We start from the raw sequence: 11369 nt of genomic DNA, 5'->3' as shown, positions 1-11369 counted from the left end.
GGCGACCTTACGCCAGGAGCTGGAGTTTAGGATGATGGGCGGAGGTCTTGAGTTTGTTGGTTTGGTCGGAGGTTTGGTTGCAGGAGAGGTTTGGGAAGTAGTGATTTCTGGTACGGAAGTTAAGTTGTTTGTAGGTACGGAAGCAAAGTTATTTTTAGGTACGGATGGTGAAGTGGGTTTGATTACCGCAGTTAAGGTAGGATCTTTGTCGAAGGTATAGGATGTTATGGTGCCTGAGTCTGAAAGGGACTCGATTGTCTCGGAATCGGAAGAGTTTGCTGGTGGTGAAGGAGAGGGAGGCGCTGAGCGTTGGCGTGCAAGTTTGTGTACTGGGTTAGAGGCGCTACCTCCTTTACGCTTAAGCGGTTTACGACCGCCCATCGCGAAAGTGGCAGTATTTTTCCTGTCGCTCTGAAAAGAACGTTTTATTGGTGGTAGTGAGGGGATGAGTGGGTGGTGTTAGTTGGTAAGTGGGGTGGGATGCTGCGGCGATGTGAGGGCGCGGCCCCACGACAGCTAGAAGTGGTATGTTTCCCGTTGCTAGCAACGGCTTACCTGTGGGCGCTGGTTGGTGCCCTGTTGATTAGTGATCTCTGTGGCAGTGTGGTGGCTGCAGGAGAGATTGTCAGTGGGCGCTGGTGCCCTGTTGATTGTGCGACTACGTTTGCGTCGAGAGACTTGATGCTTCGAGAGCTGCACGTTGAATGTATATATGCTGAGATGAATGATGACTGATGATGATGATGATGATGGCGATCTTTTGCTTTGCTTTGGTTGGAATGCCAATGCGGCTTAGTAGAGTGTCAGGCTTGCGCCTATGACTATATGCATGTGGTGTTTTTTTTGCTTTTGCTTGTGGGACGGCCTATTTTTTTTTGGCCTATTTTCCAGTTTCAGGCGTGAGCCTATGACTGGATGGATTAGCTATTGTAGTGATTATTGGAAGTGATGGGTTGTTTTTTTTTTTCCAATTATGGAGATAATGCCCAATCGAGATGATTAGTTGATCGGATGATCAGGGGGTTCATTTCAGAGCGCCCTAAGTTTCTAATGTGTGGATGTGGGGAGAGCTGATTTTTGTGAAAGAATGTTTTGGCGTTTTTCTTAATGTTGTGTTTGATTGTCTGGATTCGGGCTGAGTTGATAATGGTTTTATTTGAGACAAACCAAGGTTGAGCAGTTATGGTGCGTAGACCTATGTTCTGTATGGCTTCTATATTCCTCCACTTGGAGTTCCATCCGGGCAATTGAATTGTGTGGCTAAGTTAGCAGCGAAGAGTTCAGCTTTCCCTGGGGAATCGAAGACTGGTCCTTGTTGGCCGTTTAATGGGTGGTTTGGAGGTTTACTGTTTATTAGAGATTTGTTGATTTTGAATATTTTAGAGTCTCCAGGTCTTATTTTTTCAAGGAATGAGTCCCATTCGGCGGCTCTATGAAGTTGGATGAGCCTCTTGACTTTTGATGTCTGATTATTGAACCAGGGTTTGACTATTGGGTTCCGGGTATTTTGCCAGGCCCTCCGTAGTCTTCTCTTTTTAGTGATTTCGAGCTGGATATTGTCTGGTATGCGTGTTTGGTTTGGTTGGTCGATGAAGATTGAAGTATTTTTGGACAATGTGTCCTGGACAGTAGTGGTAAAGTTCTCGATCGCTTGATTGAGTTCCGAAGTTGAGTTGATGGTTGGATTCGGACTTGGGATGGCAAAATGCAGATCGACTGCGAATTTTGGCCAGTTTGTAACATGTTTCTGTTGGTTTGGCGGGTCGGACGATGGCTTGCCTCGAAGGTTTAAGATGACCGGACTGTGGTCAGACGAGAGTTCGTCTGAGAAATTGCAGAGTTCATATTGTAGGTGGTTGTTCTTTAGTATTACAATATCTAGAACGTCAGGTTGATGATTGCGCTGGTCTGGGTGGTGGGTCGGGGTATCTGGTGCGACAATGAGGTAGTCATTCTCCTCCGTGTGGTTAAGAAGTGTCAGGCCAGCAGCATTTGTTCTTTGGCTGTTCCAAAACGGGTGTTTAGCGTTCCAATCGCCCGCGAGAATTGTCGGAAGGTCGGTGTCCAGGAGGTTATCCATGTCTGATGGCATAAGTGGGTTTATAGGTCTTTTGTAAATTGCCGAGATTCTGGTCTCTCGGTTGTTTAACTGAATGTGGATGGTAGTGTTTTCCAGAGAGTTCGTCTGGATGGGTACTTCATAGTGAATGAGCTTGTTGGCTACTAGGATCGCTGTGTCTCCGGCGCTTCTTGGCTGGCCGGGAGGAGTGGGTCGATCGTTTCTATAAATGTGGTAGTTTGGGAGTTTGAAAGACGTTGAAGGTTGGAGGTGTGTTTCGCTGAGTAGGATGATGTGGGTTTTATGTAGTCGAACGAAATGGAGGAGTTCTGATTTTTTATTGCCCAGGCTTTGGCAATTCCAGTAGAGAATTTTAAGTTGTTCGTCCATCTTGGTTTATAAGTGAGACAATGGCCGAGATTGCAGACAGGATGGAGTCTTTGAAACTTGATGCAGTAGATATCTGGTATATGGCGTGATTCAGGATATCAATTAGGTTTGTGTTAATCTCGCTTAGCGGTTGAGGTGGAGCTAGTTGAGATTTGGGCGGCGATAGAGCCTGTGCATAGGTGAGTTGCGTGGGGCTTGTGGGCGGAATAGATGTTGGTTGAGTAGCTGGTGACGGAGTGATGTCATGAAGTTTGGATTTCTTTGCAGAAATAGCTTTGATGTAGGCGGGACATTGACGGTAGTTAGCCGTGTGTTCGCCATTGCAGTTGCAGCATTTTGGCGGTTGATCAGGAGTTTTGGTACACGTCTTGGTTGCGTGGTCATTGCCGCATTTCACGCATTTTGGCTGGTGCTTGCAATTAGCTGAAGAGTGTCCGAAGCCTTGGCAAGAGAAGCACTACTACTACTACTACTCGGTAGGATGGCTTTCGCCTATTTAACTATTCCAGGCTTTGCCTTTGCTAGTCGCGGTAAGTTAAGAACTAATTTGAACTGTTGGATTTATTATATATTTATTATTATTATTTTTTTTTTTTTTTATTGGTTGTTTGCCCAGAGTTTTGCTCTATGGCGTTGAGAGTACCTTGGGTGAGGTGGTGAGGGGGTGATCTGACCTATGTTCCTTATATGGTTATATTGAGATATTGAGCAACGGTAGAACATAGCTACAGAGTTCTTCTTGATGGTATTCCTGACAGTGTCGAAGCCAGCTGTGTTCAGGAGGACCGCGTTCAGAACTATGGACGATTGACCCAGGATGGTCCGGATACCGATGGTCTGTACGGCTTCGATTTTCGTCCATGAAGATTTGCAGACAAATGGCGCCCACGATGCACCAGCATAGGTCAAAACAGGTAGGATATATAATTTGAAAAGGTTTAGTCTAGTCCTAGCTGGGATAGGACTTTTTTTGTTGAGGATTGAGTAGAGTATGCCGCGAATTTGGGTAGCTTTTTTGACAATTTTTGTCACATGATTGGAAAAGCTTAATTTTTGGTCTAATGTTACCCCTAAATATTTTATGCTCCTGGACCAAGGGATTAGAATGTTATTTATTTGGATATTATTTAAGTTTATTGTTTTTGTACGGCCGAACAGAATTGCTGTAGTTTTGGACTCGTTAATCCGAAGACGCCATTTTTTGAACCATTTCGATGCCAGGTCAATTTGTTTCTGAAGTTGTAAAATTGCAAAACGCGCATTATGGTTAGAACAATAAAACATTGTGTCATCCGCAAACAGAGAAACTCGAGAATTTGTATTCGTAGGTAGGTCGTTAGTATAAATATTAAAGAGCGTAGGGGAAAGACATGAGCCTTGTGGCACGCCCGCGTTTGCCTTCCTTACTGACGAGTTTTGGTCTTCAATTTTAACAGAAAAGGTACGATCCGAGAGGAAAGATTCGGTAATTTTCATAAGTTGTAGAGGAATGTCCATGGACATCATCTTGTGGAGAAGTCCATCGTGCCAGACAGTATCAAAGGCTTTTTCGACGTCAAAAAATATGGCAGCTGTTTGAATACCTTGGTTGAGATTGTCGCTGATTTGGTCTATTAGTTTGGTAAGTTGAAGGAAGTTGAGTGGTTTTGACGGAAGGCGAACTGCTCGTCCCTTATTTTGCCAGCTAAAGATTCTTGGAGAAACTGAAGGATTAAACGCTCGTAAATTTTTGAGAGAGAGGAGAGAAGGGCTATAGGTCTATAGCTTTCCGGTAGTTGGAGATTTTTGCCGGGTTTTGGTATTGATATTATATGAGATAGTTTCCATATGTTAGGGAAGTAGCAAAATTTAAAACAGCTATTGATAATTTTTGTTAGTTGTAGTATTTTGTTTTTGGGCAAAAATTTCAGGGCTGTGTTTGTGATTTGGTCCCATCCAGGTGCTTTGTTCTTTACGAGCGTGTCGATTTGTTTTTGGATTGTACCCGGAGTAGTGAAGATGGGTGAACTATTTGTGACTGATTTCTGGAGCGTTGAGATACTGGCTTGAACTCCCGGGAGATTTGGTCCATGAATAGTTGTCAACTGTCGTTCCAGGGAATCTGCAAAAATTTCTGTTTTTTCCTGAGCTGAGTACACCAAACCACTGGGCCCTAAGATAGGGTGGGTGGCTGGTTTCTTCCTTAATAAGTTTCTGTTTAGTTTGTATATTGATTTTTCATTTTGATTTAAGGAGTTCATATATTTGTCCCATTCATCTTGTCTATGGGTCCGGAGCATGAGTCTTATACAAAGTATTTTTGAGTTTAGTAACCTTTTTGTCGTGGAGTCACGGGTCCGTTGCCATTCTCTGCGTAAACGGTTTTTGGCCCAGATTTCTAGCTGAATTTCAGTAGGAATGATAGATTGGCGCTTTTTGGGATTTCGGACGTAAGAGCTGTTGTCTAGTGCAGATTGTATAGAGTTTGTGAAGTTTTGAATGGTGCTGTCAATGCTTTCCTTGGTGTTCATAGAGGGATTGACACTGGATTTTTCCGCACTAAGAATTTGATAGAATTTTTTCCAATTGATGGAAAGGTTTGGCGATGGAGGGGAGGTTTTAATTGGCGAGTCAGATAGCTCTAGTAGAATTGGATTATGATCCGATGAAAGTTCATTGAGGTTTGTGAGTTGAATTAATAGAGTGGTGCGGATTATGGCAATGTCGAGTACATCTGGCCTGTATTTGTATGAGTTTGGAAAATGGGTTGGTGTGTCAGGCGCTAATATTGAGTAGTTGTTTTGCTGAAGGTGATTGTATAATATCATTCCTGCAGAGTTAATTTTACGACTGTTCCAGAGTGGATGCTTAGAGTTTAAGTCACCAGCAATTACGAAATTGTCAGCACTGTTGGTGAGAAGGTCCAGGTGAGAAGGGTCTAAGGTAGACGAGGGAGATTTGTAGATCGAGGAGACAAGCAAGCTACTGTTGTTGATTTTAATTAAAATGGAAGTAGATTGGAGTTTAGTATTTATTTGAATTGATTGATGAATAATATTACGATGAACCAAAATTGCAGTGCCGCCATGGGCTTTTGAGCCCGGTCGTAACGGCAGGTCGTTTCTGTAGGTAAAGTAGTTTGGGATTTTGAGGCTTAAGTTTGGTTTTAGGTGTGTTTCACCGATTAAAATAATATCAAGTTTGATTGAGGAGGCTAGTGCATTGAGTTCGTTTATTCGTTTTGAAATGCCGTTGGCGTTCCAATGTAAAATTTTTAGATTTGTGTTCATTTTTGTTTACCGAAGAGGGTCAAGAAGGACTTAATTGTGGATAGCAGCATTTCTTTGGGGTCGTTTGTTGTAGATATGACCGTGAGGAGATCAGATAATAGGGCTAAGATTAGTTCGTTGCTGATTGTTTCCTTGGATTTAGTTGCTGTAGCGTAGTCCATTTGTGTGAGATCTGTGATGATTGGTTGCGTGACTGGTGCTCCCAGGATTGGCGTTGGATGCTTAGTGGATATTTGGGCAGATTTGGCGATTGTGGCTTGAGTAAGATACGGGCAGCCACGGTAATTTGCGGTGTGACTCCCACCGCAGTTACAGCAAGTTGGATCTTGGTCAATGGTTTTCGGACAGTTACTGGCTTTGTGCTCGCCTGAACATTTTACACATCTAGGGGGATGGGTACAGTTAGAAGAACCGTGGCCAATTCGTTGGCATGCGAAGCACTGTGAGGGGCCTGATTGCTTATAGGTCTCAACTGAGATTTTTATAAAGAATAGGTCGTTCAGCTCGAAAATTTCTTTGGAATTTGTGCCACTACCAAGTACGACTAGACAGATTGGCATGGGTTTGTTTGGTGGACCAAAACGTTTAACGAGCTTGACATCGAAGTTTAATAATTCTAGTTCGCTTTTTAAATCATCAGGAGTAATATAAATGGGGATGCCCCTCAGTACAACTTTTAAAGTTCGTTCTTCTGGCAGTTTTGATGTTTGAAAAGGTATTTCCATTTCTAGTAGGATTTTTTGAAGTAGTCTGTAGTGAGTTGGTTCGCGAGTTTTCACAATAATGGATCCATCAGAGGTAGTTTGCGCACAGACAGTTTCAGGGGTGAGGTCAGAATTTTTAAAAACACTTGGTGCAGCTCTGCGCCAATCAACGGAGTTTTTAATGAAAATCGGTGGTATGCTAATCTTGGCTTTCTTAAGTAAAACAGAATTTGATTTGGTAGAGACTAGGCTTTCTCCAGTGTCCGACGAAGCATAGGAGTCGCCCGACAAAGATTCACCAGAGACGGATGGTGAGGCTGGAGCATCGCGTTGTCTAGTAGTAGTGAACGGAACTGGAGCGGAGGTTACATTATTAGTCGTTACGGGAGGTGGTGAATACGCTGTGTTTCGATCTTCTTTGACCGTGGACAATGGTGGTTTTAGTAGAGGCAGAGGGGATTGGTGTCGGTTTTTCTTAGACACGATTTGTGGAGGAGTGGCTCCGCGTTTTTTGCTACGGTTATCCATGATCGGCGTGTTGTGGCTTGCCTACGCTACGGTGCGAGACCCGGCAGTGTCACCCACCGGTGACTGAGCCTCGTGGTCGTAGAGGGGGGGGGTGTATAAGATTTTTGGCTACTTACCGGATAGATGCGAGTTGATCCGTCAGAATAGTGAGTCAGCGTGGAGAGCTGGAGTGAGGTTCGATTTGTGCAGTTGGTGTGAACTGGTAGTTTACAATTGATGTGATTAATTAACAAACTTATGAAATAGAACGAAATATGATGATCTGATGTTGATGAGTGATGATTGATCTGATGATTGAATATGATGATATGGTAGTTTACAATTAGACACTTGAAATATGAATGATGATCAAGAGAAGCACTGGGATGGTCCTGATGTTTTATATGCCTCTACGCGAATGATTAGGTAAAATAGACTGGATAGGTTGAAGATGTTCTTGCTTAATTGGGTGTTAGGGAGACACACCATGTACATCGGCAACTTCCTTCCGTCTTTCAGGAATTGGCGCACATGCGAGATGGTGTATCCTAGTGATTCGAGCTCGGATTTTACGGTATCCTCGGTGTTGTAGGGTGACATGGGACGCCCCTGAGCAGTACTTTGAGTTGGCGTTCTGTCAGCAATGAGAAGGTATGGAAGGGTATGTTGGCGTTTTCCAAGACGGCTTGTACTGAACGGAAGGTGGTTGTGTCTGCAGCTTGGAGCTTGATGTTGTTCTGACTGAACTTGGCTGTGAGTTTGTCTTGAGTGAATGAAGGCGTGATCATAGGTGCGACCGAAGCCCAGTGGGTCGGGTCCACGATTATAGGTGGGATGCGTTCCTTTTGGATGGTTTGAGGTGGAGGAGTAGGTGACGTGGAGCGTGAACTTTGACTATAAGCGGAGCTGCTTTCAAATGAATCGCTGGAGATGGAGTCGGATTCGGTCGGCATAGGGGACGGAGGTGCACTGCGTTGGCAACCTTGTTGTTTTTGTTTCTTGTGATCCGTGGGAGTCGGCGAGGGGTTTGGCCTCTTCACGTGCTTGCGTCTGCCCATGTTAGACTGGAGTTGACGGCTTTCAGCTGGCTTGGACGCCGTGCCGAGTAGTAGACAAGCCGCTGTATCGTGCGGGCAGTTTGAATGTGCCAGCGGGTTGCGGGAGGGAGCCGGATAATGTTGCCGTGGTGGTGCCAGAGCGCGGTCTGGCGACGGCGGGAGCGCGTCGAGGACGCTAGTCACGTGGAAGATGGCGTACGGTGTGACAGACGTAGGGAAGACGGACTGTCGCGGACGGACGCCGGATGCGGAATGATGATACTGCGATATGAAAACTTATCAATTTATAATGACTTGTGTCAGTAGATGACGTAATTTATTTATTTATCGAAAATAAATATAATTTTAAATTAATCACTAATTAGATAGACAGGGTAAGCAGGGACAGCAGTCTCTCATCGAAAAACCCGTGCGAGTATAAATAACTCGCGATAAGAAGTTAGTGACCAGTTCACCAATTTATTATATCATTATTGTTAGTACCTAGTACCTACATAAAATTGAATTCGATTAATTTTTATTTTATTATCGGTACAATAAAAATATATTTCTAAACATTTAACTAAGGAAATAATCATCGTCATTTTTTCATTAAAATTGTTATTAAATATAAATTGAGGAGTCACCAACAGGCAACAGCGGTTTCTCAAGCTCGAGGCGCCCCTTGATTTTACCAAGCTGTGTGGCGCCCGGGGGCAAATGACCCCTTTGCCGCCCCCCCTTAACACGGCCCTGGTTACAGCGGAGTGTGCGGAGCGGCGGACGTGCGACCCGAGTGGATAGCGGCACAAGACTGATGTAAGCAATTTAATAGCGTCATCAACAAATATATTGCTGGTAAACGAATAAATTTCACCCAAAAGCAATCATACAATATTAGGGTCCATGCAGCTATTGTATCATTCAATTCGGGTGGTCAATTTATTCGCGAAATCCATAAAAAAAAAATAAAAAAAAAAATAATTACGAAAAAAAAGTCCAGGTACCTATATAATTTTGTTCACAATATAGGTAGTTAAAGTAATTTCATAATATTTTGAAATACTCTGTAATATAGTTATTTAATTATAACTATATTATAAATTATTTATTATTTAACTTAACTATTTTTTTATGCTGCTTTAGGAATCATTAGGAAACATTTTTAAAATATACTAAAGACAAAACAAAAAGTCTGAAATGTTATGGAAAATAATAAATATTAATTTGAGCCTTTATGAATACATATTTTATTAATATATATACCTTGGATCAGCATCGATTTCACATATTTTATTGGATATATAACTAAATAAATATTTTTCAATTGCAGATGGTTTAATAGAAGACGATAAACTATGTGAAATGAAATACCATTATTCCCTTATTCTGTTAAAGATTATTGTAGTCTAGAAAAAGCTATTTCGGACAAAAAAGTAATGTATATGCATTTATTAAAACTTTAATATTTAACGGATTAGAATAATATAAATAATTTATTCTTTGGAAATAACTATAAAACATTAATTATTATGTAATATACATTTATATATTCTCATTTCAGCTTCCTTATATGAAAATTAAAAATAATTTACCAACTTTGAAAGAAAAAAGTCATTATTTTTACCAGATCCAAGGCCAATTACATGTGACTGAACGTAACATTTGTTATTTCTTTATATACACTCCAAAATGGAATCAAGCCTAAAGTTGTAAGTTGTACTGACAGAATAATTATGGTCTATTCGTCTATATTCAATAAAGTCTATTGAATATTTATTAATAAATACGTCTATTGGTTTATAAAACATTAATTTATCTGTATTTTAAAATTTACTTATATTATTTTAATTTAGATTTTACGAAGAGTGCTTGTCAAGAGAGCTAATTGACCCTCAGTTCATTAAACGTATGTTGAAAAATGATATAATTGAATCTCCACATATCATACAAAATATTGAAGAATTCAAAAAAAAAAAAAAAATCAATAATTAATCAATACTAAATTCTAAAATTCAAATCTATATTATCTTTATCTATTGTGTTAATAATAAAAATAAATTAAATTTATTTTAATAAATTACGCTGTATTTATTTATTTTATTTAGATATTATAAAACTATATTTTACTATAGCCTATAGTAGGTATTAGCATTGATTATATATTATTATCTGAACCAAAATGTCACTTTGGTTTTTGTTGAAAATGTCAGGTATTATGATAGATCAAATATTCTATTTGTTTGTGAATAATATAAAAGATTACATTTTAGGTGTTTGCTAAAAACTTAATTTTTATAAAAACATTTGATTTTAATTTTTCTTCAAAACTACTTAAGCAATTGAATGTAGTTTAAGTAGTGTTAAAGATAAATTATCAATAGATAATAAGTTAAATGAACTAATAGATTATTTATTTGATATGATTAAAAATCCACTATGTTTAAAAGTTAATAAACATTATTTTTAATCTATTTTTAATTTTAAGTTACTGACGTTATTCCATCAACAATGTTAACTGACGGTAGTCTCTATGAAGTGATTTTATATGACAAAGATATTGCTGTTAAGTTAGAGATTCAAAAAAAAATCAGTCAATACTGTGACCATATTCAAATGTCTATATTATGTTAAAATTTAATTAACAATGAATGTAATGCAAATGTTATTGAAGAAAATGATAAAAGTATTCCATATGTTGTTGATAAAAATAAATTTTATATTGGAGATATGCGTCCTGATAAATTGAAAATTGTGCAAGAATTTGTTGATGATTTCAGAATTGCAACTTTTGGAGAAGTAATCAATAAGTTATAGAATTAGGTAATAATTATTAATTCTTAAAAAGATACTTTATATTTTTTACATATTTTTCAATCTTAAAAGTATGTACATTTTATATTCAGCAGTTTATGTTTAACTTTGTTATTTTAATATTAAAATGAATTGACTATCGAGCCTTAATATTATAAAAAAAATTGTAGTTAAAGTTGTTTTTCTTTTTAAATTTAAATTTTCAAGTGAAAATTTTTAAATTTTAATATATTATTCAATATATAATTTACTTCAAATTAAAAATATCTAAAAAAATATAAGGATTCATTCCAATATTAAAAGTACCAAAGTTAAACATAGATTGTTGAGTATAGATTTGCCATGTTATTCACTCGTAAGTTAGAGATAACCCATGCGGGGTAACATCCTCAAAATAAGATTACTTTTAAAGATTGGAATATCCAACATTTCAAAAATATTGTATATATTATACAAAGTGTCCATACATATTGATAAGATTATCAAACTTGAAAGTTGTTCAATGTTAGTATTATTATAATTCTTAAAAATAGATAATAATATAATAATTTAGAAAATAGAAATTAAAACTTTATATAGGTATAATAAA

The 11369-nt window shown here is 39.0% G+C and overlaps 1 long non-coding RNA gene across 1 annotated transcript; it reads left to right on the top strand.

The window, feature by feature from the left end:
* Positions 1 to 8513: 8513 nt before the first annotated feature.
* LOC112596177 lies at positions 8514 to 9923 on the top strand. The gene is made up of 4 exons (XR_003114749.1): positions 8514 to 8785; positions 9300 to 9402; positions 9531 to 9678; positions 9823 to 9923. It is a non-coding gene; the product is annotated as an uncharacterized LOC112596177 (long non-coding RNA).
* Positions 9924 to 11369: the final 1446 nt, after the last annotated feature.

Source organism: Melanaphis sacchari, unplaced genomic scaffold, assembly GCF_002803265.2.
Source record: "Melanaphis sacchari strain LSU unplaced genomic scaffold, SCAv2.0 Contig305_pilon_pilon, whole genome shotgun sequence".
NCBI classification, from domain to species: Eukaryota; Metazoa; Arthropoda; class Insecta; order Hemiptera; family Aphididae; genus Melanaphis; species Melanaphis sacchari.
This window is presented reverse-complemented; position numbering and strand designations above follow the sequence as displayed.